Source organism: Callithrix jacchus, chromosome 18 (genome assembly GCF_049354715.1).
Source record: "Callithrix jacchus isolate 240 chromosome 18, calJac240_pri, whole genome shotgun sequence".
NCBI classification, from domain to species: domain Eukaryota; kingdom Metazoa; phylum Chordata; class Mammalia; order Primates; family Cebidae; genus Callithrix; species Callithrix jacchus.
In genome coordinates, this window is record NC_133519.1 from 37923805 (window position 1) to 37950032 (window position 26228).

At 37.2% G+C, this 26228-nt stretch overlaps 1 long non-coding RNA gene across 3 annotated transcripts in view; it reads left to right on the forward strand.

Annotated features, from left to right (window-relative positions):
* Nucleotides 1-26228, forward strand: part of LOC144580161 (uncharacterized) — a 135466-nt gene that overhangs the window by 26044 nt on the left and 83194 nt on the right. For all 3 annotated transcript variants that reach the window (XR_013529216.1, XR_013529215.1, XR_013529217.1), the window contains exon 2: nt 20493-20545. This is a non-coding gene — a long non-coding RNA (uncharacterized LOC144580161). The remainder of the gene's footprint in view (nt 1-20492; nt 20546-26228) is intronic.

Below are 26228 nucleotides of genomic sequence, written 5' to 3' on the forward strand. Positions count from 1 at the left end.
TTTTTGAGAGAAGGAAAGAAAAAAAAATGAGTAAAGGAGAGAAAGAAAGAGGAAGAGAGTGAGGGAGGGTGAATGGAAATATTGCTTTATTCTGAAAAAAAAAAATGGGTATTAATAATGGCCAATCAATGTTTCATTTAAACCTATGAGTAGGTATGATGTGGTATTGACAAGAATGTATATTTTATGTATTTGAAGTGGAGAGCTCTATAAATATTTATTAAGTTTACTTGTTCCGGATCTGAGTTCGAGTCTTTGATATCCTTATTAATTTTCTGTCTCATTGAATCTAAGTCTCTATGTATCTGGGTGTTAGGATTGTTAGCTCTTGTTGTTGTATTGATCCTTTTACCACTATATCTTTATTGCTTTAAAATCTATTTTATCCACTACGAGAATTGCAACTCCTGCTTTTTATTTATTTATTTATTTATTTATTTATTTATTTTTGCTTTCCATTTGGTTGGTAAATCTTTCTCCATTCCTTTGTTTTGAGTCTTTGTGTATCCTTGCATGTGAAACAGGTCTGGATGTAACATGCCGTTGGGTTTTGGCTGTGTCTTTTGATTGGGGGATTTAGTCGATTTAAATTTAGGGTTACTGCCATTTGATGTTAACTGGCTGTTTGATCCATTCATTGATGAAAATTCTTCTTTATGTTGGTGCTCTTTACTTTTTGGTATGTTTTTAGTAAGGCTAATACTGGTTGTTTCTTTCTGTGTGTAATGCCTCTTTCAGAAGCTCTTGTAAAGCAGGCCTGGTGGTAATAAAATCTCTGAGTACTTGGTTGTTCATAAAAGATTTTATTTTTCCTTCAGTTGTGAAGCTTAGTTTGGCTGGATATGAAATTCTGGGCTGAAGGTTCTGTTCTTTGAGGATGTTGAATATTGGCCCCCACTCTTTTCTGGCTTGTAGAGTTTCTGCCGAGAGATCTGCTGTAAGTCTGATAGGCTTGCCTTTTTGGGTAACCTGACCTTTCTCTCTGGCTGCTCTTAGTATTTTCTCCTTCATTTCGACCCTGGTGAATCTAACGATTATGTGCCTTGGGGTTGCTCTTCTTGAGGATTATCTTTGTGGTGTTCTCTGTATTACCTGGGGTTGAATATTGACCTGCTTTGCTAGTTTAGGAAAATTTTCCTGAATAATATCCTGAAGGGTATTTTCCATCTTGGATTCATTCTCTCCGTCGCATTCAGGTACACCTATCAAACGTAAATTTGGTCTTTTCACATAGTCACACATTTCTTGGAGACTTTGCTCATTCCTTTTTATCCTTTTATCTCTAATCTTGTCTTCACGTTTTATTTCATTAAGTTGGACTTTGACCTCTGATATCCTTTCTTCTGCTTGAACAATTCGAGTGTTTAAACCTGTGCATACTTCTCGGAGTTCCTGTATTGTATTCTTCAGTTCCATTAATTCACTTATATTCCTCTCTAAGTTGTCTATTCTCAATAGGATTTAGTCAAACCTTTTTGCAAAGTTCCTAGTTTCTTTACATTGGGCTACAACATGTTCTTTTAACTCACAGAAGTTTCTTATTACCCATTCCTTGAAGAGTGGTTCTGTCATTGGGATGCGCTCGTTCTCCATCAAGCCTTGTTCCATTGTTGATGTGGAACTGTGATCATCTTTAGAGGGAGAGGCATTCTGATTTTGAGTATTCTCAGCCTTTTTACGCTGGTTTCTTCCCATCATTGTAAATTTATCCTCCTGTCGTCTTTGAAATTACCAACTTTCAGATTAGGTCTCTTGATTGGACATCCGAGTTGTTAGTTCCCAGGGCCGGAACGGAGGCGTTAAGACCGATGGTGCTTTTCTGCCCAGGATTCTCCTGTCTGGCTTCCTTCTTGTGTCTGTAATGGGCAACTCTGCCTTCCCCGGGCTCCAAACCTCGGTCAGAAGGGGAACCAATCTCGTTTACTCTGTGCCCAGAGCTGCCGCGCTGAGGTGCTGGCGAAGCCACTGCGCCAGCCACAAGAGTCGCACTGGCAGCCTGTGTGGGTCCTCCAAGCCTCGGTCAGAAGGGGAGCCGGCCCTGTTTACTCTGCTGCGAGAGCTGCCGCGCCGAGGTGCCGGTGAAACCGCTGCACCGGCCACAAGAGTCGCGCTGGCGACCCGTGTGGTTCCTCCACTGGGGATCTTCTGCTCCGTGAGCGACCAGAATTTGTCTGAAAGTGTGGCGTCCTCTAGTTCTCTGCTCTTGGACTGAGAGCTGCAATCCCGAGCTGTTATCAATCAGCCATCTTGGATCGTTCCCCACATCCTTCCATTATTAAGGAGCAGCAGCATTTCTAACACTGAACTTACACTGCTTTAAACATAGCCTTGACTCTTGGAATGCTGAGTGGTATCAGTACTAATAGACATAACTTGTCAAGGGTCACTGCATGCAGGGTGTGGTTGAGGGCAGCATAAAACCCTAGACTTTAATGACTTAAGATATCATCTTGTCAAACTCTCATCCTTTATTTATAGATATGGAGACTTATATGTCCAGTATTTTATCTCAGAAAATGTAGAGAATATGCTCCATGTGGATTTATCAATTCCCATCAATTTTTATAATGTCTCATAAAGTTAGGCTCAATTCTGTAGTGATCTGAGTAATTTGTCCTATAAAGCCCCTGGAGATGCATTTAGAAACTGATGATATGCCCCCCCCCCCCCCGTAAACCATTTCTGCGAGGTAGTGTTTTTCGAATTACTTTTAGGAATCCATTGTTGAGTCATTATCAGCAGTGAGTCAGCAGGGTGGGAAGTGGAGACCTGGCCAACATTTCACACCATGAAAAGGACTTGCTGGGTCAAAACATCAGAGTGCTGGACTCCTGATCAATTTTCTCCTCACTAAAAGTTAGATAACCAAACATTCATGGCCTCCAAATGTGAGATATTATAGAGAACAAAATACCAACAATAAAGTATTCAAAAAAATACTTTAATCCAATCAACGTTTTAGATCTAACTTTCAGTTCATAACAAATATAAGGAATAGAGGACGTTGTGAAATGATGCCAGAAGCAGACAAATGCAAAATGTGGAACGATGGAACCTAGTTTCTTCAGTAGGTCAATCAGTGGGCCCATAGGAGGAAAAAACAAATAAAAAAGGGCGGGAGATGAGATAGTTCTGGGTTAAAGGAAATGTAAGAGAGATTTACATGTAATAATCAAATACAATAGGTAGGACTTGTTTAAATTCTGATTGAACAAACCAACTATAAAATATCATTTTTTTAGACAAACAGGGCAATTAAGTATAAACTGGGTATTAAGAGGTATTAAGGAATTATTTGTTAAATGTGTTAGGTGTAGCAATGACATTTCAATCATATAAGGCAGTATTATCTTTGTAATGCAAACTAAAGCATTTGAAAGTGAAATGAGGTCAAGCATTTGATTTAAACTACTCTGGAAAAAAATAGGTAAGTAAAAAAAGATGGGGATTGGGTAAGAAGCACTGATGAAACAAACAAAATAGTGATGGTTATTGTAACTCAGATGGTTATTAATTCCACTCGGATTTCCTGTATGCTTGAAAACTTTTATAACAAAAAGTCTAAGAATCAGAGTGGTGAAATAAACACGTAACCTGAATGTTTCGTAATTAGGGTCAGCAGCACTTAGCAAAGTGACTAAGTAGTGATGCTAAGATCATTCTGAGGGAACACGGAGAGATCAGTGATGATGTCTCCATTTGGCTTATGAGGTGTAAAGAGAACTTGTTCCTGTATAAATTGAGAAAACAGAAAATTTCTTTGTTAGAAGGCATGTTGAGTTTTCCTGGGAGAAGGAATTCCTGTAGGGATTATAGGAGATAATTTTATTCCTAATTCTAGTCTGACCTATCTTAATCTCTCCTAATAAAAAGATGTAGTTCATTTGCATCAGTTTAGGAATGAGAGTTTAAAAATTTAGAAAAAAACATTAAAAATGCTTAGTGAGCAGTAGATTAACAGGAAATGAGATCATTAGGCAGAAACTATTTGTTGCCTGTGGCCTCATTTTGCTCTTCACGGCCTCTCTACGCAATGGCAGACATAAGAGAAACAAACCATTTAAATGGGCTGGGCGCAGGGCCATAGTAAATTGACTCTGTTTGCTGGGCCCATTTCAATGGGTGCCAATTTGAACACCTTTTTTTTTTTTTTTTTGTTCACCAGATGATCATGTCTCACAGGCATAGTCAATCCTATTCAACTGGTTCCTTTCCCGACTGCCCTTTAGCTGAGGGCTGTTGGGAAAATGGGCTGTCAGCCAGCAGGCACAAATTACTTCTCTCTCCTTGTCAATGGTTTGAAATACCTGTCTGCTTTATGGAAAGGCAGGAAATTCTCTATCCACTTGGTTCACAGAAATCTCCCCTTGTTTCATCTAAGAAAGCTGATTAAGAGATCTTTTATTTCTTTGAGCAGAAAAGTCAAAAGTGGCTAATGTTGCCACAGAAATCCATCAAACACAATCATAGAACCACTTACTAGTTTCCTGGTCATGCTATAGTTTAGGCTGAAATCTTGACTACCTACGTCAGCTGACCAGTAATATTTGACTGTTGTTAAGCCAAGAGAACATTCCTCATTCTGTCATTCATTATCTAATAAGAATTGAGTACCAGGTGCAGGGCTGTATTCTGGGAATGTGGTTGTGAAAATGACAAGCATAGGCCCTACAGTCATAGAACCTATCATCTAGGAGAGAGGACAGAGTTGAAATGCAGTGATGGCATTTGATATTTGACAATAAGTTGAGGAAAAGCATCTTGAGAAAGCATGTTTCAAGTTGAGATTTGAAGGATGAGAAGGTGTTAGTTAGATGGAGGAGGGAGACAGGAGGCTCTGGGAGAACCATAGATAAAGTCAGCGGTTCAGTTGTCTCCGTAAAAAGAGTATCAGTCACACTCCAGACTTTAAATGGATGGATTTAAATAAGTACTTTAAAGAGTTTTTTCTTCAATGTATAATATGTAGATAATGTATAAAATACAGAAATACACAGAATATTTCACTTGAGAGGAAATGAATTTTATCTGCCTGACTTTTCTTGTGAGATTTGTAGATTCACAGTGATTAATCATACTTCTGCTTCCATTGATTTCTCTCTCTGTACTTCTCACTGTGTTTTTACAGGTGCTACACACCAATTTGGTGATGGTATTAACATGACCTGCTTACTCAAGTTGTGTCTGTCTTGTTGAGTAACAGGTAATGCCATGTAAAACATCAGTGAGAGTTGCTGTGCCTCAACTAGAACACCCATATAACAGTGACTTCCATGAAATAGAGGCCGATTTTTATCTAACATAAAATAATTCTACAGGTAATTGATAAAGAGCTGAGATGACAGCTTCAAAGTAGCTAGGAACAAGAATCCTTCCCGGTTTTACCATCCTTAACACACTGAGGACTTTTCATCCTCAAAGGCATCACATGGTTCAAGATGACTGCTACAACTCCACCCCTACTGACAGGGATAAGGAGGAAGGGGGAAAAACCATACCTGCTATTGGGATCAGCTGAGTCAGTTCCCTTTAAACACTTTATACACATCACAACCTGTGTTGGACGTTTGGAAAAAATAGGCTTGACTGATTATTCATTCATGCACCCAAGCTGGTACATTGTTGCCAATAAACAGAAATGCTGCTACTCAGAATGAAAGGGAGAACAGATGTTCTATAGCAGCAGTCCCCAACCTTTTTGACATCAGGGACAGGTTTTGTGGAAGACAGTTTTTTCCACTGACTTGTGGGAGGTGTTGGGGCAGGGGAGGGTGATTGTTTTGAGATGATTCGAGCAGATTATATTTATTGTGAACTTTATTTCTATTACATTGTAATATATAATGAAATTATATACATTATAATTTATATTATAGTATAGTATATAATTCACCATAATGTAGAATCAGTGGGAGCCCTGAGCTTGTTTTCCTGCAACTAGACCGTCCCATCTGGGGGTGATGGGAGACAGTGACAGATCATCAGGCATTAGATTCTCACAAGCAGCATGCAACCTAGAACCCTCACATGCGCAGTTTACAATAGGGTTCCCGCTTCTATGAGAATCTAATGCCACAGCTGATCTGAGGAGAGGTGGAGCTCAGGTGGTAATGTAAGCAATGGGGATTGGCTGTAAATACAGATAAAGTTTTATTCATTCATCTGCCGCTCACCTCCTGCTGTGTGGCTTAATTCCTAACAGGCCACGGACCAGTATTGGGCCATGGCCCTGGGTTTGGGGAACACTGTTCTCTATAGAAAACAAGCAGCTTCTATCATAACAGCTATTATTTGATGGGTACTCATCATGTGCAAGGCACTGACCCAAAAATAATGTCATTTTCATTTAATTCCACAATTTTGTAAAGTAAGTATTATAATCTCATTTTGTGGATATTATAACCTATGGGTTAGAAACAATGTACAGGCACAGCCTGGAGGAGTAGAGCAGGGCTGTGGGCAAAAACTACTAGAGATTTTCACACAAAGTGCACTCTCTTTTATGTCTCCTTAAACCCTTTAAAACCTAGAATATTCAAGATTCCTGTATGAACATGCCCCTTTGTTTCTCATCTCTGTTTTTCCACATGCACCTTGCATATAGAAAGTGCTCATTAAAGATTTGCTGTCTGGTATCTGTTGAGAGCCAGGAGAGAGTTAGCAAACCATCCTCAGAGCATCCCGTTGCATGCCACAGGTGTCTTTTCCAGCCTTCTTACCATTCAGGGTTGGCCTCTCCAGGATAAGCCCATCTGTACAGGAGATTGCAGACAGGACCAAGACATGTGTACTTATTCATTACCTGCCTGAGGGCTGGCTGCCTCCAGCTGCTCCCTGTATCCAGGCGAGGCAACTCAGAAAGGAACAAAAGATCGTCTTTTTCTTCCACTATGCTGGAGGAGAAAAATTGGGAAATATGGAAGGTAGGGGAATAACATAGAGCCCAATTTATAGGAAAAGTTTCACATCATACTTATATTGCAGCCAATGACTTCTAAATCCAGCAGTCCTCGAAAGAAATAAACACTAACAATGCAAAACAAATCCACTTGCAAATGACTCATACCCCAGTGTTTTCTCACTTAAGAATCAGTCTTATGACTTAAGGTGATTGTTTACTTTGACCCTTTATACAAAAATACTCTGAACCATTTTAGCTATGAATAATTGGAGACTAAGCACATTTACTCAAGGCATTATTTGCTCAGTTCTTGTATGCTACTGTGCAGAGAAAAAAAACCTACAAATGCAAAGATACATACAGATGGCTTCTGTTATCAAACATTTCTTCCAATAATACAGAAACAACCACTGGATCATGTGTCAGAAAGAAAAACAAACCTGAAAAGCCCCACAATACAAAAGTTAGCGCTATCTTCGGTTTATATGAAGCTTTCCACACCTTCTTTTTATATCTCAATCTCTTTAATAGTGGCAGTAGATCGTTCACAGGTGTAAAATTAGCAGTTTTTTTCTTTCTTCTTTTCTTCCCATTTCAGCCCATCTCCGCCTACTTTTTGTGGCATGTCTAATGCCAGCTATGTCATTTATTATCTACCTCCCAGGATCGTTGTCTAGTCTTAAATGAGATAGACCATATAAAGTACCCAGTATAGATACATCACTCTTTTGAAAATAGCTAGTTATAGAATAAGAGAACATTATTTCAGAAAGCTAATTATTGAATACACTACAGCTGCTTAAACTGCTCTCTTCAAACCTTGTCTTCTTGGGCCACAGATTTTTTTTGAAGAGGTACCACAGGGGAACCTGGAGTCCGGGGGTGGAGGAGAGTGACAGTGACGTGTACGCATATAGACTGCTCTTAAAGATGCCAATTTTAAGGAGAAAATAAAGCATTACATTAAAAAATGTGCTGCTCTCTTTCAAGCTTTATGAATGTAACTCTTCATCTGTTTCACCTTAGACTTTCCAAATGCCCTAGGTAGGAGCTTATCTCATAGCAGGGGCTCAGGTAATACATGTTGAATGAAGGACTGAAAAGGGCCCCAAGTAACATTTTTAGGATATAGTACAGTACTCTTTTTTAATTTCCTCTAGCGTAAAACAATTTAACTGGGATGTAAAAATCATGATCTACCCATTTCTCCACATTTTCGTGTCTGTAAAAATGTGAGCCATTCACTGATTTTTTTTCAATTTCTTGGAAACATGTAATGAACTGCCAGGCATAAAATTCAACTGCTAGGCACCGGGAATTTGGAGATCACCCAATCTCTGCTGTGAAATTACTACTAGTCAAAAAGAAAAACAAATTGTACAAATACCACTATTAAGATAAGGAGATCCATGTTGTAACTAAAGAGTTAATACTTAAGTTAATATCTTGTTTACAGCAAAGAGTCAATCCATCTATGCGTTCTCAGAAAAGGCTTCCTAGGATACGATTTTTAGTATACCTTCTGAAGAATAAAGAGGATTTCACTATTTACTATGACCTGAGAGCAAATGATTTAAGCCACACTAAAAATAAGTCTGCAGCACAGTAAAGTGCTTATAATGGGGTTCATCGTATGGAAAGGAGAATGGGAAGTCAGATCCAGACAATTGTGCCAAACTATAGAACTCAGGGATTCTACATTCATCTGCTAGTGATGTTTAATTCTTACTGATAGGGTATAGTTGTTAGACTGCCAGAAAGCAGTAGACTAATTGTAATAATAATTAGGATCTGCCCAGACATTATTTCTTTAAAGCAATCAATGATTGCCTGAGAATGCTGAACCTGTGGAAGTTTGAAGTGAACGAAGATCTATTAAATCATCTTGGCTGTTCCCCCTGGAGGCCAAATTCTGATCAGATTGTGTCATAGTATCTGCCTTTACTCCAGATCTATAATCAGGTTAACTTGGGAGGGGGAGGGAGAGAGAGAGAGGTGGGGGCCAGTGGGTGGGAGAGAGAGAGAGGTGGGGGGCAGTGGGGGGGGAGAGAGAGAGAGAGAGATGGGGGTGGGGGGGGAGAGAGAGAGAGAGCGCGTGCGCAGTGACCAAGACAGTGGTCACCTGATTTTTTGTCAGAGTTCCACACTGAAAATTTTCTACAACACTGGTTAGCAGAGTTCTGTCCCTTGGCTCAGAAGCAACCGTTATTCAGTTTATTTTAGATGTAAAACCATTTATATAGTTATACAAAGATATAGATGATTTTAAATGCCTCTTTTCCTGGTCTATTATCTTCACAGCAAGGAAGCCTCAGTATAGATTCACCTTTTAAGATATAGGGTTGCAAAAATGTTTACAAATGCTATGTAAAATTTATAACATACTGATCATTCTTGCATTAATTGTCTTGCCTTATCTTAACACAATCCCCTGCCCCTTTACTGCCTATCCAAGAACAACTCTTGCTATCCTAAATCATTCACTCCAGCCATGGAATAAAATTTGACTCTTTCCTGACCTAAAGAAGATCTCTTAAAGGGGATCTCTTCACTCTGTTCACTCATAGTTCATTTATAGACTTCTTAGTATTCTGGGGTGTGTCTCTAATAAAACACACACACACACACACACACACACACACACACACACACACACACACACCATGGTCATCATCAGCATCAGCATCATGATAATCATCATCATCTCATTTGCTTGCAGTGTGGCCACGTTTTTCTTCTCTCCCCAACACCTTCCATATAATTACTATGGTTCCTACAGGTAAATTGGAGTCCTGCCTAATCTAAAGTTATATAAAATACATCAGTAACAGAAGCCATGTGGAAAAACTAAGAGACAATCCTAGTGTCTTTGGCAAAGTTTAAGAAGGTCTTGCTATAAGAAAAGTTAAGGACTCTCTATTCCGTCACTCATTCAACGAATGGAGCGCCTTATTTTTTCACTGAGAGCTGTGTTCAGGCTTGCTTGCCAGGTTGTAGAGTTTTCACCAACAATCACAGGACCCATTCAGAAGAGAAATTGCAGATACCTTCTTGGTTTGCCTTATTTACAGAATTGTTTTATTTTACCCACTTAAATTGTTTTAATGGAATCTGTTTCTAATACGGTACACTTACACCATTTCACGTTAAGAACATTTGTATTTTGGCCGGGTGCGGTGGCTCAAGCCTGTAATCCCAGCACTTTGGGAGGCCAAGGCGGGTGGATCACGAGGTCAAGAGATCGAGACCATCCTGGTCAACATGGTGAAACCCCGTCTCTACTAAAAATACAAAAAATTAGCTGGGCACGGTGGCATGTGCCTGTAATCCCAGCTACTCAGGAGGCTGAGGCAGGAGAATTGCCTGAACCCAGGAGGCGCAGGTTGCCGTGAGCCGAGATCGCGCCATTGCACTCCAGCCTGAGTAACAAGAGCAAAACTCCATCTCAAAAAAAAAAAAAAAAAAAATTTGTATTTTTAGAAACCTCCAGAAATACAGCAACAATGACTGCAGCCTTATATTGACTGCCTCTGTGAGGTGGGTTCTGTACTTTTCACTGTACCACAGTGACTTGGACCACTCTCCCACCCCACCCCAAGAAGCTGCCTTAGGCATCTGAGATTATGATACTTGTTTACCATAAACTACTTATCTGGAAAGTAGATCGTTTATATAAAAAACTACTAGCTATGAGAAAGATGTAGAACGTTTATGGCATCCCTAGGGAATGAAAACACTAAAAGAAGCAAGTGAGAGAAGTAAGGGACCAGGAAGCAATATGGAATCAGACTCAACCCAGTTCACTATTGTATGAGGTTGATCACCTCCAACAAATACCAATCAAGGAGCTGCCTTTTCCTAAAGACTTAGAGGCCCTGTGTAGATATCCATAGCTGTCAGTTGGGAGCAGGGAAAAATCAATTCCATCATCTTATGATCAGACAAATCTTTGGAAGGAGTAACAAGTTTCCTGTAAAATGCATGATCCAGGTGAAATTGTAACATAGATTAAGTTTGACTATTATGCCAGTAGCAGACAGAGCTTAGGATGAATCCCAGTGATTCTCACTTCCTGGTGTTTACAGCATTGTGTAATCCCTTCCCCTTGAGTGTAGGAGATATCTATGGCTTGCTCCTCACAAATAGTTTATGGCAAAAGTATTGGAATGCCAGCCCCATAATTATATTATGTCATAGAAGACTCAGTAGTAGCAGACTAGAGCTGGGGAACCTCTCTGTGGGCCTGATGAATTAAGTCATTGTATGGGGGAGGCACACATACCAAGGAACTCCACAGTGGCCTCTAGCACCTGAGGGTAGTCTCCAGCTAACAGCCAGCAAAATAAAAAAGGGGAGGCCTTTATTCATATAGTCAAAAGAAAACAAATCATCCCAACAATGTAAATGAACAGGAAAGTGAACTCTTCCCCAGTTGAGCCTCCAGATGAGAACAGCCTCGCCAACACTTTGATTGAAGCTTTGTGAGACTATGAACAGAGGATTTAGCTAAGCTGTCCCCAGTCTCCTGACCTACAGACACTGTGAGATAATAAATGTTCAGGAGGAGGCTGAGGTGGGAGGATCACCTGAGCCCAGGAAGTCAAGGCTGCAGAGAGCTGTGATTGCATCACTGCACTCCAGCCTAGGTGATATGAAGGGAGACCCTGTCTCAACAAAATAATATAAAATAAATATGTTTTTATAAGCCATTCAGTCTGTGGTAATTTTATCATACAGCAACAAAACATGAATACAGTGTCCTTCAGCCTCCCCTGTGTGTCCCCTCCTTGCCCCTTGGTACATCCATCTAATACCCCCATGACTTATCTATCTGCCCAATAACTCCCTTATTCTTATTCCTTACAGTGCCACTCTACAATGTATTCCTCAATAGTAGTTTTCTTTCTGAAGTGCTTATTCCAGTTCTTCTCATTTAATCTTTACTTGCTTATACACATACCCAAACACACAAGTCTCCAATCCTCTGTATAACTGTTTCCACTGCTGCTGTAATAAATTACCACAAATTTCCTGCCTTCAAACAACATAAATTTATTATCTTATAGTTCTGTAGGACAGGAACCCAAAATGGGTTCCATTGGGCCAAAACCAAGATTTTGATAGGGTTATATTCCCTTCTAGGGGCTCTAGGGGAGAATCTGTTTCCTTGCCCTTTTCAGCTTCTATAAGGTGACCACATTCCTTGGTTTATGGCCCCTTCCTCCAGCAACGTTGCAATGAGTCCTCTCACATGAGTATCTCTCTACTTCTCTTTCTCTTCAGCCTTCCTCATCTAGTTATAAGGGTTCTTGTGATTCCCTTGAGTCCACTGGGTGATCTAGGGTAATCTCCCCATCTCAAGGTCTGCTGATGAACAATCTTAATTACATCTGTAGCCTTAATTTTCCTTGGTTGTGTTACCATGTAACATTTGAGGATTAGAATGCAGACATCTTTAGGGGGCTATTTTTCTGCCTACCACAGTTTGTAAAAGCTGTGATTTTAAAAAGCAATCTTTGGGACTCATTCAAGCCTTGAAGCCTTGGTACTAATAGTTCATAGTGGTATATAAGGTTAACCCTCTCAGAATAATTTGTATCCTAAAGAGGCCTCTCTAAAACACATAAAACTTTCATAACTAAGGAATTCCCCTTAAACTGGGGAATGTTATGGTACTGGGGAAAATCTGGGAGAGAGAGATATATTAAGCAAGGACTCATTTAACAGTTCCCAGGTCACATCATAAAAATGACTGTTTGCTCTGCTCACTTGCAGAAATAGTTCCCACTTTCTTCTTTGTGGTCCATTTCAGTATTATTCCACGTCATGATCTAAATAGGTTGTGGTTGAAGGCTTCAGTGATGAAGTAGTTAGACTAAGAAAACTAGAAGGCTCCCCACAGAGCTGATACAATGACTGCACCACCCTAGGGACGGAACAGAAGCCGTGAACCATTTCAGTTGTCACAACACCCAAGCAGCACTCAAATTCAGGGGCTCAGTTTTGTGACTCCCCAGCTCCCCAGCATGTATGGATTATCTCAGTGAGAGTTCCAAATTTTCCAATATGTCTCCAAACAAAATCAATTTGAATGGCTTTAATTATATTATTACTATTATTATGTATGATCCCTTCGTGAGGTTGATGAGAAAATAGTTCTGGAGAAACAAACCAACAAGCAAATGACAGATATGAGAGGTCAGAAATATTTGAAAATTAATTGCCTAAATGTCTTCTTATTTATACTTCTGAGACTGAAAATAGGCCAATTGTCAATTACAAATGGTTGTGGCATATACACACATTCTGAGACAAGGTCAAGAAACATGGAACTCCGAGTTATTTCTCTTCAAAAATGGCTGTTTTCTCCACAATAGGCACACAGTCAAGAAAACACACACACACACACACTCTCTTTATGAGTGTGTGTGTATATATATGTAGATTTATATAAATATTTAAATATATACATATATGTATTATATATTATATATTTTACATATAATATATAAATATGTATTAAATATATAAATATATATATTTCTATAAATCTACAGATTTATAGAAATATATAGATTTATATAGAGATTTACATACACACACACACACACAGATATATATATATTTTATATATATGTATAAATCTGTGTTTTCCTGGTCCTCTAATTTATAGTTCTGAGAACTGTCCTGTAGGTCACCGTTTCAATTCCCCCATTTTTAAAAAATCTGGCCATGGTTGTCAAGAGGAAATTAATCTTTTGCAGCCAAATGAAATTTGGGCTTCCCAGCACTAGCCACTAATGAAAAATGCATTAATGGCAAGCATCAGAAAAACCCCTGGCTCTCAGTACCAGCGGGTACATTTAAATAATTCTATGAATATAGATCAATAAAACTAATTTACTTATAGCCTTTGTGTTCAGTATTCAGATCTGAATAAAAGTCATTTGTATTGCAATGTTTTGTATTAATTTGAGGTATCCATTGTTTTACATATTAAATTAATCTTGGTCTTTAGACAGAACTTCATATACAATATTAAAATATGAGGCCTGGGATTTGATATTAGTAATGCTATGATTTCAAATTCAGCCTGGTTTGCCTGGATGTCATTTGAAAGGCTTGGAGAGTCCCAGAGGGCCAGCTCTGAGAAGTCAGGGTTAAATTGGAGAAAGAGCAGAGGACTTTAATATTCAAGTATGCAGCATGTCAGCAGCAGGACCCAAAGGCCCACCGGCATTTTGAGGGTTTAGAATGGGCGCCATCTGGGTAGAGGTGTGAGAATGGCGTTGCCGAGCATCTGAGTGTTTACAGGATGAAGTGATGGCTACAGAATGTGAATATCCTGACTCGAATGCCAGAATCAAGAGATTACTTCCTGTTTCAATGAAGATAATTACTCATTCATCAAGTATTTACTTTGCATCCTCTTAGTAGGTGTGTAGACACAAAGGTTAAGGTAAGATTTTAGGAGCTTAAAATTGACACAGGCGAATCACTAGGCATTGTGACTTAACATGAGAAGTACTGTACCAGGAATAAGAAACCCGATGATACACCTTAGCAACTCCATGTTTCCTGAACTTATTTGGCCACGGAATCCTTTTTATTTAAAAAAATGCTAGAAATAGTTCCTTAAACTCTGCTCTAATACGTAACTGTGGATGTAAAACAGTGACATAGTTAACCAAGGGAAAATGGTGAAAGTTAAAAATTCAACCCAGTTCTGTCCAGTACTGCAAAGACAAAGCTAAGTCTGTTCACTCACTCTGACCCCTTCAGCACCTCTGCCACGGAGGGATTCTCGCTTGGTATCCCGATACTTCATCTCTCAGCTAAATGGTAGCTTTGTCATGTCCTGTAGTTCAAAAATAAATAAGAATGTCCTGAGGACCAATGGCAGCTCTGACATTTTTGATGTTTTCAATTATTTGTTTGAAATTATGTAAGGGACTGTTATTAATCTAGGTAAGTATCATCTTCCACATCAATACAATTTCTTCAGTGCCTCTTTCTTAGTTTCACTCATGATGATAGCTGGATGTGCAATGACCTTTATAAAATGCAGAGTTGTAAAATATTTAAAGCGTTATTACCACTACTAATAGTATTATTGCCAAGAAACTTCAAGAAAAGAGCAGAAATTACTTATCTAATCCCACTGTATTTCCAGAATTCTGGGACAGCAGGGATTATGAAAAGATTGCATTTCCATGCCTTCGCTCACCTCCTATCCCCCAGGTTAGAGTTAAGGTGGTTTAGAGAATGGAATTAGAAGGAGTGATAGTGATTCTCTTTGTTATCTCTTCATTGTAGAATGACCCAAACAACATTACCCAGCAACTGTAAACTGTAGTTTGCTTATGTATAATACCAGAAAATTAGTGATTGCCATTCCTACCTTAATCAAAAAAACTAAGATCGGAAATGAGATAATGTGTGGGAAAATGCTGTGTGGACCACAATGTTCTAGATTTTATTTTATCCTTTCACATAACCTTTGTGCTAATTAAGACACTAAGCTTGCTGCCAGTCCATATCAGTGTGCAAGAAAGGTGCAGCCCCTCTCTCCACAGAGCTTCCAGTCTAGCAAGCAAGGCAGGACTCCTGTATCTGTGTGGTTGCACAAGGCCCTGTCCTTAGGAGGGCCGCACCGTTGTCTTAATACTCACTCTGTTATTATTGTCTTGACACTGTTAATAATTTTGAATAAGGTATCCTGCATTTTTATTTTGTACTTGGCATCACGAAACATGTAGTCTCCCCTTCTGGTGGGTATAGAAAGTGAATGTTGAAAGTAAAGAATAAAGGGCTGCCCATGTTGAGCCATACTAAAAGAGAAGAAGATAGAGGGGCAATGCTCAAAACACAAAGTGTGGTGGCGTCCCAGTGTCTGCTTTAGATGAACGAGGAAGAGAGACTAAAGGTAGAGAGATGACAAAGGAAGTCTGGATGCTTGCCAACAGACCTAAGTGGAAAAATCTCCTTTACCAACATAAATAGGTATGAAGAGAGAAGCAGATGAGATCAAAATGAAGAGGGGCATTGGAAAAATCACACCTAAAACCTAACTGTGGCCATATTGGTATAAGAGCATGAGAGGCGAGCACAGTTAATGCCAGTGTGAAGAAGGGAATACAATCTAGGATAGCGAAGGGTAACAGCCAGATGACCAGGATGAGCTGCATCACCGTGGTGTGGCCAAACTCCTTTAGCCTAGCTGTGCCTGGACCAACAGGCACTTGGAATGGAAGTAGAATTCTTTTTTTTTCCTTTTTGAGATGGAGTCTCACTATGTTGCCCAGAACGGAGTGCAGTGGGGCGATTTCGGCTCACTGCAGCCTGGAGGCAGAATTCTTTATGGATGGTCCCTCCCATCAGGCAAGACTTCTTGGTTTATAGTTTCATAACAAGATCTGCTTGGGACATCTGCTACTGAACAAATATCTAAGCTTTCTCTGTCCCTCCAGAGACCCTGAATCTGGATAGCTATGTATTCCATGTGTTTTGAAACATTCTTCTTTCCAGATTACCATGTACATAAACTTGGTTTATATATTCTATTAATTTTCTCCGTCATTTTCCATATGACTGCATTGCTGAAAAATGGTCAATTCACACTAAAACATAACAATTATATGACTTCAGCTGGATAGTTCTGATATCTGCTTCTGTGAGTATGAGCTTACAGTCTACTAAGAAAGAAATATAGGAAAATAAACAATTAACATACTATGCAGTATGTACATTAACAGAGGAGTATATGCTATGGTGGCCAAAGGAAGGAGACAATTATCTTCCCTTTTATAAGGAAGCTATCTCAAGAATGCCACCAACTCTGCCATAAGCAGCGTCTTGAGGAATGTATAGGAGTTTCCCAGTAGAAGCGTAGATTAAGTACACCCTAAGTGATGTGAGAAAATCTTCATCACTTAAGGAAACACAGAAAGTTAACATAAAAATTAAAACAAAGTGTATAAACAAAACCTACTCTTCATTAAAAACTCTAAACTTGCTTTGTACTCTTCACACCCCTCAGAAGTAAGTATCTATGCTGAGTGAATAACGTGAGTTAGAGTTACCGTTTTTCTTCTTCCTGTATTATTGGGGTTCAGGGTGTCCTCAGCTCCCCTGAGAGGATGCTTCTCCAGGTTCTTGGCCTCCTGCCCTCTCAAGAATGAGAGAGGGGACCACAGTGCAGTGTGCAGTAAATGCCAGACTCAAAGTGTTTGTAGTAAGTGATTTTATTTAAGAGAGAGAGAAACAGGAGAAGGAGAGAGAAAGAAACAGCTAACTCTCACACTGAGTGAGAGAATCCAGAAAAGATGGAATCCAGGAGAGGAAAGCAGCTTTCTCACTGAGTGGAAAGGAATAGAGAGAGATGGAGTTTAGGAGGGGAAGACAGGCTTCCATGAGAGTGTGGAAGGGGGACCCCAGAGAGGAAATCCAGGAGAGAGAAAGATGGCTTTCATGAAGGGAGTGTTCATGGAAGGGGACCCAAACATGGAGTCCCAAGGGGTGTGGAAGAAGAGGACTTTTAACCTGGGAGGAACCCCCACCTTCTCTAAGACCCCAGGCCAATGAAAGGAGTTCCTTAGAACTTCCACTGGAGTGACTGACTCTTAGTTTCTTCTCCCGCCCATGAAATTCAAACATAAACCCTTAAATATCCGGGGTGGAGAGAGATGGGAGTGGGGCATGGAGCTGGGAAATTCTTGCCCTTTATGCCCCGTGTGGACCCAGAAAGAGAACACATTCTCTCATTCTCATGAGTTCTAATATTATAATATTTTAAAACAAATCACTAAGTTGGTAGCAAAACATATAATGCAATTTTTTCTTATAAAATCTTTTCTTTAAAAAAAAAAAACAATTCTCTGCATTGGCAATTTGAAAACAGGAATATATATCCCCCTATAGACTATGAATATACAGGGTCAACTTTAGACTATGAATCCACAAGGCCAACTTTAAAGGTCAGAAGCCGTAAACAAATATATATTGCATAAATCTCCATCTTGTTATTCTCATTATCATTTTAATTTTATTAATTTCATATTATAATAAATAACAGTAATATTGCCTGACATGTATAAAGGCCTTCTACATGGTAAATTATTTTCATAGCTATTATCCAACTTGGGTTAATACTCAAAAGCTTTGTAAGATTGAAAAGAAAAGTACTATATAGATGACAGTGCCAGGGATCAAAAGGTCAGAAGGGTTACTGAAGGCACAGAACAAATTACTAGAGGGGAAAACTTGGTAAAACTCTAGATCCTGCACCTTCCTTTCTAGTTCAGAGTTCTTTGGCACTTACAACATCTTAGAATCATTAAATATGTCTGCGTAGGATATCATATGTAGGACTGATAAGCTAGTTACAAAGTATTCTCTCAGAGGATTTGCTACAGTTAAAAGCGACAACATCTGTACTTTCTGTAATATGCTGAAACAACACAGGGAATTGCTTTCTTAGCACCATTCAAGAGGATGTCATTCTATAAATCAAAGGCTCCCCTCTCATTTTTAAAGACAGAGAATCATCAAAGGATATATATCAGGGCACCCCCTAATGGTCCCCTATTCACACAGATGTGGGCTCAAGTGCGTATTCTAGTACCAATCACATAACACTAGATTATTTATTTTTAATTATTTTTACTAGAGAACATAGGAAATGAATTCTTAAGGAACGAACTTAGTGCAAACAGTTTCACTCCCATTCTTGTCTCTGGAGCAAAGAACTCTTTTTTAACAATTTCATTAAGATATCATTTACACACTATGTGATTCACCTATGTAATGTTTAAAATTCAAGGTTTTTAGTATATTCATAGAGTTGTGCAACGATTGCCATAATCTAATTATATTTCGACCACTTGAAAAATACACCTCGGCCGGGCACGGTGGCTCACGCCTGTAATCCCAGCACTTTGGGAGGCCGAGGCAGGTGGATCACGAGGTCAAGAGATTGAGACCATCCTGGTCAACATGGTGAAACCCCGTCTCTACTAAAAATACAAAAAAAAAAAAAATTAGCTGGGCATGGTGGCGCGTGCCTGTAGTCCCAGCTACTCAGGAGGCTGAGGCAGGAGAATTGCCTGAACCCAGGAGGCGGAGGTTGCCGTGAGCCGAGATCGCGCCATTGCACTCCAACCTGGGTAACAAGAGCGAAACTCCGTCTCAAAAAAAAAAAAAGAAAGAAAAAGATACCTCATACACATTAGCAGTCCTTCTCCACTTGCCCTCTCCCCTAGGCCCCAGACAACACGTATCTACATTGTGTCTCTGTGGATTTGCTGACTCTGGGCATTTCACATAAATGGAATACTACAGTATGTGGTCTTTTGAAAATCGTTTCTTTCACTTAGAATAAGAAAAGTTCAACCATGTTGTAGCATGTATCAGTAATTCATTCCTTGTGATGGCATAAGTTATTATTATATGAATATATCACATTTTATTTATTCATTTATTAGTTGATGGACATTTGGGTTGTTTCCACTTGGGGTTATTTAAATAATTCTATAAACACTTGTGTACAAGCTTTTGTGTGAATGAATGTTTTCACTTCTCTTGAGTACATATCTAGGAGTAGATTTTCTGAGACATATAATTATATTTAATTTTTTGAGGAACTGTTGAAATGTTTTTCAAAGTAATTGCATCATTTTACATTCCCACCAGCATTGTATGAGAATAGTACTTTTTTGACCTCCTCAGCAACACAAACATCATTATTGTCTGGTGGATTTTCTTTTTTGTTTCATTATGTTTTCATTTTTTTTATTATATAATTTCTAGCAGGTGAAAAGTGATATATCATTGGGCTTCAATTTGCATTCCCCTAAAAACTAATGAGGCTGGGTATCTTATGCTTTTTGTATACGTTCTTCAGATAAATGTCTGTTCAGGTCTATTGCCTATTTTTTAAGTGGGTTGCTTATCTCTTTATTACTGAGTTGTAAGATTTTTTTATATATTCTGCATATGAGTCTCTGATCAGATATATGGTTTGTAAATGTTTTCTCCCAACTATAGGTTTTTTTTTTTTTTTTTACTTCCATGATGGTATTTTTCGTAAGGCAAAGTTCTTAATTTATATCAAGTCCAAATTATCTATTCTTTCTTTTTTCATTTGTGTTTTTATGCCGTATCTAAGAAATCTTTGCTTAAACTTTAACTAACAAAAATAAATTTTTGTTATTTTTTCTTCTAAGTCTCATATTTTAGCTCTTATATTTTGGTCTGTGATCTATTTTGACTTAATTTTTGCACAAGATATAAAGAAATTGTCCAAGTTTCTTCTCTTTATTTTGGCTATCCAGTGATTCTAGCACCATTTGTTGAAAAGATCATATTTTCCCTCATTGAATTTTCTTTCTTTTTTTTTTTTTTTGGCGTTCTTGTTAAAAATAAGTTGACCATAAGATAAAGGTTTATTTTTGAACTTACAATTCTATTAATGTTGACTTAGGTGTCTTTACATGCTAATATCACAGTTTTGATTACTGTAGCTTTGGAATATATCTTCAAATTGAAAAGTGTGACTTCTCCAACTTTGTTCTTCTTTATCTTCTTTATCTAGATGGTCTTGGCTCTTCAGGATTTATATTCCTATTCGTTATCTGGAAAAAAAAGGTAGGTGAGATTTTAATAGGAATTAAGTTAAATATATAGATTAATTTGAGAATATCACCATCTTAACAAATTAAGACTCATGATCCATGTCTATGAGATGTTTTTCCAATTATTTAGATTTTCATTAATTTTAGGATTTGACAATTTAATTTAAAACATAATTTTCTAAATTTTCTAAAAATTTCTAATTCTTTAAGATGTGTTTGTAGTTTGAGGATAAGTTTTGCATATTCTTTCTTAAATTTAATAAACATTGTTTATTAATTATTTCTGTTAAATGTATTCGTAAGTAATTCATTATTTCGAGTGATTGTAAATGAAATTGTTTTACAAATTTTATTATCAGATAATTCACTACTAGGGTAAAGAAGTAAAACATACTTTTGTATGTTGGTATTGTACTTGCAGCTTTCCTGAACTAGTTTATTAACTAATGGCTTCTTTAAGATTTCCTGCATATACAGTATTGTATCCTCTGCAAATGATCATAATAGCATAATATTAGCTGTTACTTTTTTACAGCTGCCTTTTATCAGGTTAAAGAAGCTTCCATTTATTCCTTTTTTTTTAAATCATGAAACGATTTTGTACTTAGTAAAAAAAGAAAACAAATAATTCTGCATTTATTGAGTTGATCATCTGTTTTTTGCTTTTTGCTTTATTGGTATGGTGCATTACATTACTGATACAGTTATATTTGGTCTACAAGTTGACGGTTTCTGTTTTCTATAAATTTTGTGGTTTTTTTAATTGTATGTTCTTCATTCTTTTGTTAAATATTTTAAAATGTAATGTCTTAATTTCTTTAATAATTTTTAAATTACATCTTTTAGTCATTTTCTTAGGGGGTCATTCTAGGGTTTATTATATCTATCTTAATGTATAGGAATCTGCTAAGAAATCTAATTCCAATGAATACAAAAATATTACTTATTACTCAATTCCCTTTTCCTCATTTTTCATGGTGTTATTGTTCTACATATTACATCTTTATATGTTACAAACCCAACACTACATTGTTATAATGATTAATTTAGATACTTTTATAAGTTTTAAATAAGCTGACTGAAGAAAAATGAGCATGTTGTAGAGCTGAGTATATAACCTACTCATTTTACATCTCTGGCTCTCTTCATTTCTTCCTGAATATTTGAGTTACCATTTGGTGTCATCTCCTTTCTCCTATTTAGCTTTGCTCCCATCCGCCTACCTTGTGCTGTTATTGCCAAACCTATTCAATTTCTATGTTTTCAGTCCAACAGTTATATACATATTGTTTTATGTATTTGTTTTTAAAATCAGGTAAGAGAAGACATATAGTCTTTTATAATCACCTACATAATTACCTTTCCTGGAACTCTGATCTTTTGTGTGGATTCCCGTTCCTGTCTGGTGTTACTTGTTTTCAGTTTAGTATTTTTTTAGTATGTTTTGTAAGGTGGATCTGTTGGTAATGAATTATTTCAGTTTTTGTTTATCAGGGAATGTTTTATTCACCTTCATTTAAAAAATGATTTAAATAGATTTATTTTTTAAGCAGTTTGTTTACAAAAAAATAAATAAAATTGAAAAGTATTAAGTCTTCATATGCTACTCACCTCCACCAATTTCTCCTGTTTTTAGCCTCTCATATTAGTGTGGTTCATTATTATACTTGATAAACCAATTTTTGTACATTATTATTAACTTGAGTCCATGGTTTACATTAGCATTTACTCTGTGTTGTATATTCTGTGGGTTTTGACAAATGTGTAACATGTATCCACCATTACATTATCATACAGCATAGTAGTTTTACTGTCCTAGAAATCTCGTGTTCTCTTCTCCTCTCAAACCTCTGGCTACCACTGATATTTTTACTGCCTCCATACTTTTGCCTTTTTCAGAATATCATAATATTGGAATCATACAGTATACAGTTTGTTCAGATTAGTTTGTTTCACTTAGCAATATGCATTTAAACCTCCTCTGTGTCTGTTTATGGCTTAATAGTTGATCTTTATTGTGAAATATTTCATTGTATGGATATACCATAGTTTGTATGTCAGTCACCCTACTGAAAGACATCTTAGTTATTTTCTAACTTTTGAAAAATATAAGTAAAGCTGCTATAAACACTTATACGCAGGGTTTTCAACACATTTGGGTAAATACCAAACAGGGCAATTGCTGGATCACATGGTAAGAGTATGTTTAGTTTTGTCAGAAATGCCTGCTCTTCTAAAGTGGCTGTACCGTTTTGCATTTCCACCAGTAATCAATGAGAATTTCTGGTGCTCCACATCCTTGCCAGGATTTTAGTTGTATTTTGGATTTTGGTCACTCTAATACGTGTGTAGTAGTATCTCATTGTTGTTTTAATGTGAAATTTCCTTATAATATAGGATGTTGAGTATCGTTTTCTATGTTTGTTTGCCATCCGTATATTTTCTTTAGTGAGGTCACCTTTTTATAAAATATTTTTTCTGGACATAAAAGGTTTTCTTTTTTACTTTTTTCTTTCTTTCAGCACTTTGATTATGTCATCTATTGTTTCTGGCCTCCATTTTTCTAATGATAAGTCAGCTGTTCATCTTATTTGGATTATTTTTCTCTTTCTGCTTTCAAGGTTTTATCTTTATTTTTCTCTTTCAACATTTTGAATGTGATGTGTCTGGTTTCAATATATTTGTACTTATCCTACTTGTTTATTGTGCAATGCAAGAAAATTAAAAATAAGCCTAAATGGAAATAAACATAAAGGAGCCAAGAATTTTCGGTCTCAAAAATTCCCAGTGATTCCAGATGGCAAATATTTCTATAATTAACAAGTAGCTTCTATGCTAAATAGAAATTTTGGTAATTATAAATGTAGCTTCTGTGAATAGCTGAAATAGAAGTCTTTGTATAGATATACCTTTCATTTCATTTATGAAAACACTTAGGAGCATTTATTTGGATGATAAGGTAAGTTTTGTATGTTAAGCTTTATAAGAAATTACAACAATATTACAAAGGGGCATGTAGAAACATTGGGGAATAGTGGAAATATTCAACATATTAATTATGACAATGGTTTCACAAGTGTCTATGTATAGCAAATTTAACCATTAGTACATTTTGCATATTGGGGTACCAATTAACCCCAGTAAGTTGCTAAATATTTTTTAAACTACATTCTAATTTTCTTTGTGTTTACTTCCTTGCCTATGTATTATTCAAAATTGGGTGTTTAATTTTTAAAATTTGTGAATTTTTTAGATATCTTTTCAATTTTTATTTTAATTTTCTTGTCAGAGAACATACTTTGTATGGTTTAAATATTTTAAAATTCTGAAAACCTGTCATCACCCAGAACTATGTCCTATACTTGATAAACCTTCTATACTCATTTAAAAAGAATATACATTCTCCTGTTTTTGAATGTAGCATTCTACAAATGTCAATCAGGTCCAGCTAATTGGCAGTGTTGTTCAAGTCTTCTATGTTATATATATGCATATATATTCATATTCTGCCTCTTCTACCAATTACCAGGAGAATATTATCCATTTATTAATGTGAAATGTCCCTCTTTATCTCTTGCAACGTTCCTAGTCATGAAGTCTACTTGTCTGATAGTAATATATCAACTCTAGCTTTCTTTTTGTCAGTATTTACACTAATTTTTCATCCTTTTACTGTTAATCTGTTTGTGTCTTTATATATTTACATTTTATTTCAAATAGACATTTATCTAGATGTTAATTTTTAAACCAATCTGATCTTTTCTTTATAATCCAAGTGTTTAGATCACTTCATTCAATGTAGTTGTCAGTAACATTGGTTTAGACCCTCCATTTTGTTATTTGTTTTTATTTTTCTATTTTTTTTTTTGTTCCTCTTCGTTTCTATCTTTTTTGGAAGGATCGAATATATTTTATAAAGTTTTTTTCTCCAGTTTTGGCCTACCAGTTATATTTTTTATTTTATTTTTGAGGTTGGCTGTCCTCAGATTTACAATATACATCTTGAGCTTACTGTAGTTTACCTTTGAATTATATAACACTTTACATGTAGCCTAAAACCATTATATTTCAATTTACCCTCTTATACCTTAATTTAATAGATTTACTTTGACACAAGTTAGAAAACTCTAATTTTAATGTGTGCTTTAAAAATGTAGTTATCTTTTAAAGTGACTAAGATAAGTTAAATATATTTTCCATATTTACTCACATGTTTACCCACCTAGTGCTATTTATTTTTGTGTATAGATATGAATTCCAGCTTTTATTATTTTCCTTCTGCCTGAAGAGTTTAACATTTCTTAAGGTGCATATTTGTTGGTGATGGATTTCCTCATCTTTTATTTTTTATAACATCTTTATTTTGCTTTCTTTGCTGAGCAAAAATTTCTCTCAGTAAAGAATTCTAGATGTTTTAACCTTACAGTTTTTTTTTAAATTGAACTCACTGTCTTCTGGCTTGCATAATTTCAGCATGCCTATCATTGCTACTCTGTACTACTTTGTGCATATGTATCTTTTTATTTGACTAATAATATGATAGATAAAGATAACCATAAATATTGTTTTAATGAGTAAATTAGTATTTTATTTTTCTTTTCATCCTGGGTTTCTTAATCACCTGGTTGTTTCATGTGAATTTTTTAAATGTAATACTGTTTATGGTTTGTTGAGGTTTTGGATGCATCGATTTATAGTTCTCGTAAAATTTGTAGAATTTTTGGCCATTATATATTCACAGTTACTTCTTTTCCTCATCTCCTCCCATTTACTTCTAAGACATCAACTGTTGAGAAACATTAAGTTTACCCAGCCCCCATGGCTCCTTTGTGGAGAATACCTTTTAGTTTGTAATTAGTGGTAGGTGGCTAACAGCTGCCTACTTGGTCGATTCTGAAGGTAAGAGTAGATGTAGAGCACCTGTGTATTAATAAGAATCATCTGTCTAAGAGCATCTGCTCGGGGCTTTCAGCCTGGAGCACTGCCAGCCTCTCAAAGCTCAGGCAGTTGGTCCCTGGATAGATCCGCTCTACTGCACTATCTGGGTGTCTGCCTCTCAGTACCTCAGTGCCACCTGAGTTGGGGTCTCCCAACTGAGCTGGTTCACACTAAGTGGTGCCCAAAGTAGGGCCTTAACCCAGGATGAAGAGTTGCCTAAGCAATGGAGAAAGACGCTAAGCTGAAGGTATCCCAGGAACGTTTGAGAAGAATCCCCCAGGTAAGTCGCGGGGAGCTCAGAAGGAGCCCAGGGGAGACTCCTAGGTGACTAAGGGAGAACCCAGGGTGGACTGAGAATGTTTGGAAAAAAAAAAAGTCTCCCAGGGTTAGTTGGGGGAGCTTGGAATTAGCCTGAGAATGTTTGAAAAAATCTTCCAAGGTGGCAGCTGGGGGAGCTCGGTTATATTAGGGTAACGTGGGACAAAGTTCAAGCAAATGCGGGGCTTAAATGGTATGATGTTCGGGCTTTGGTGTGTTTTGCCTTGGAGCTGTTTCAGACAGACGAAGAGGAAAAGGATTCAGGAGAATATTCAGGAGAGGAGAAGGAGTATGATGAAGTGTGTAGAGAAATTATGGTGCAAAAGGATGAGAAGTCAAATGAAGAAAAGGTGTGCCTGTCAGCCCCGGCTCAGTATCTTGTGGAAGATAGCCAGATCCTCCCAACATTTCTACCTCTGCTTCTGTTGGCATTTGTACTC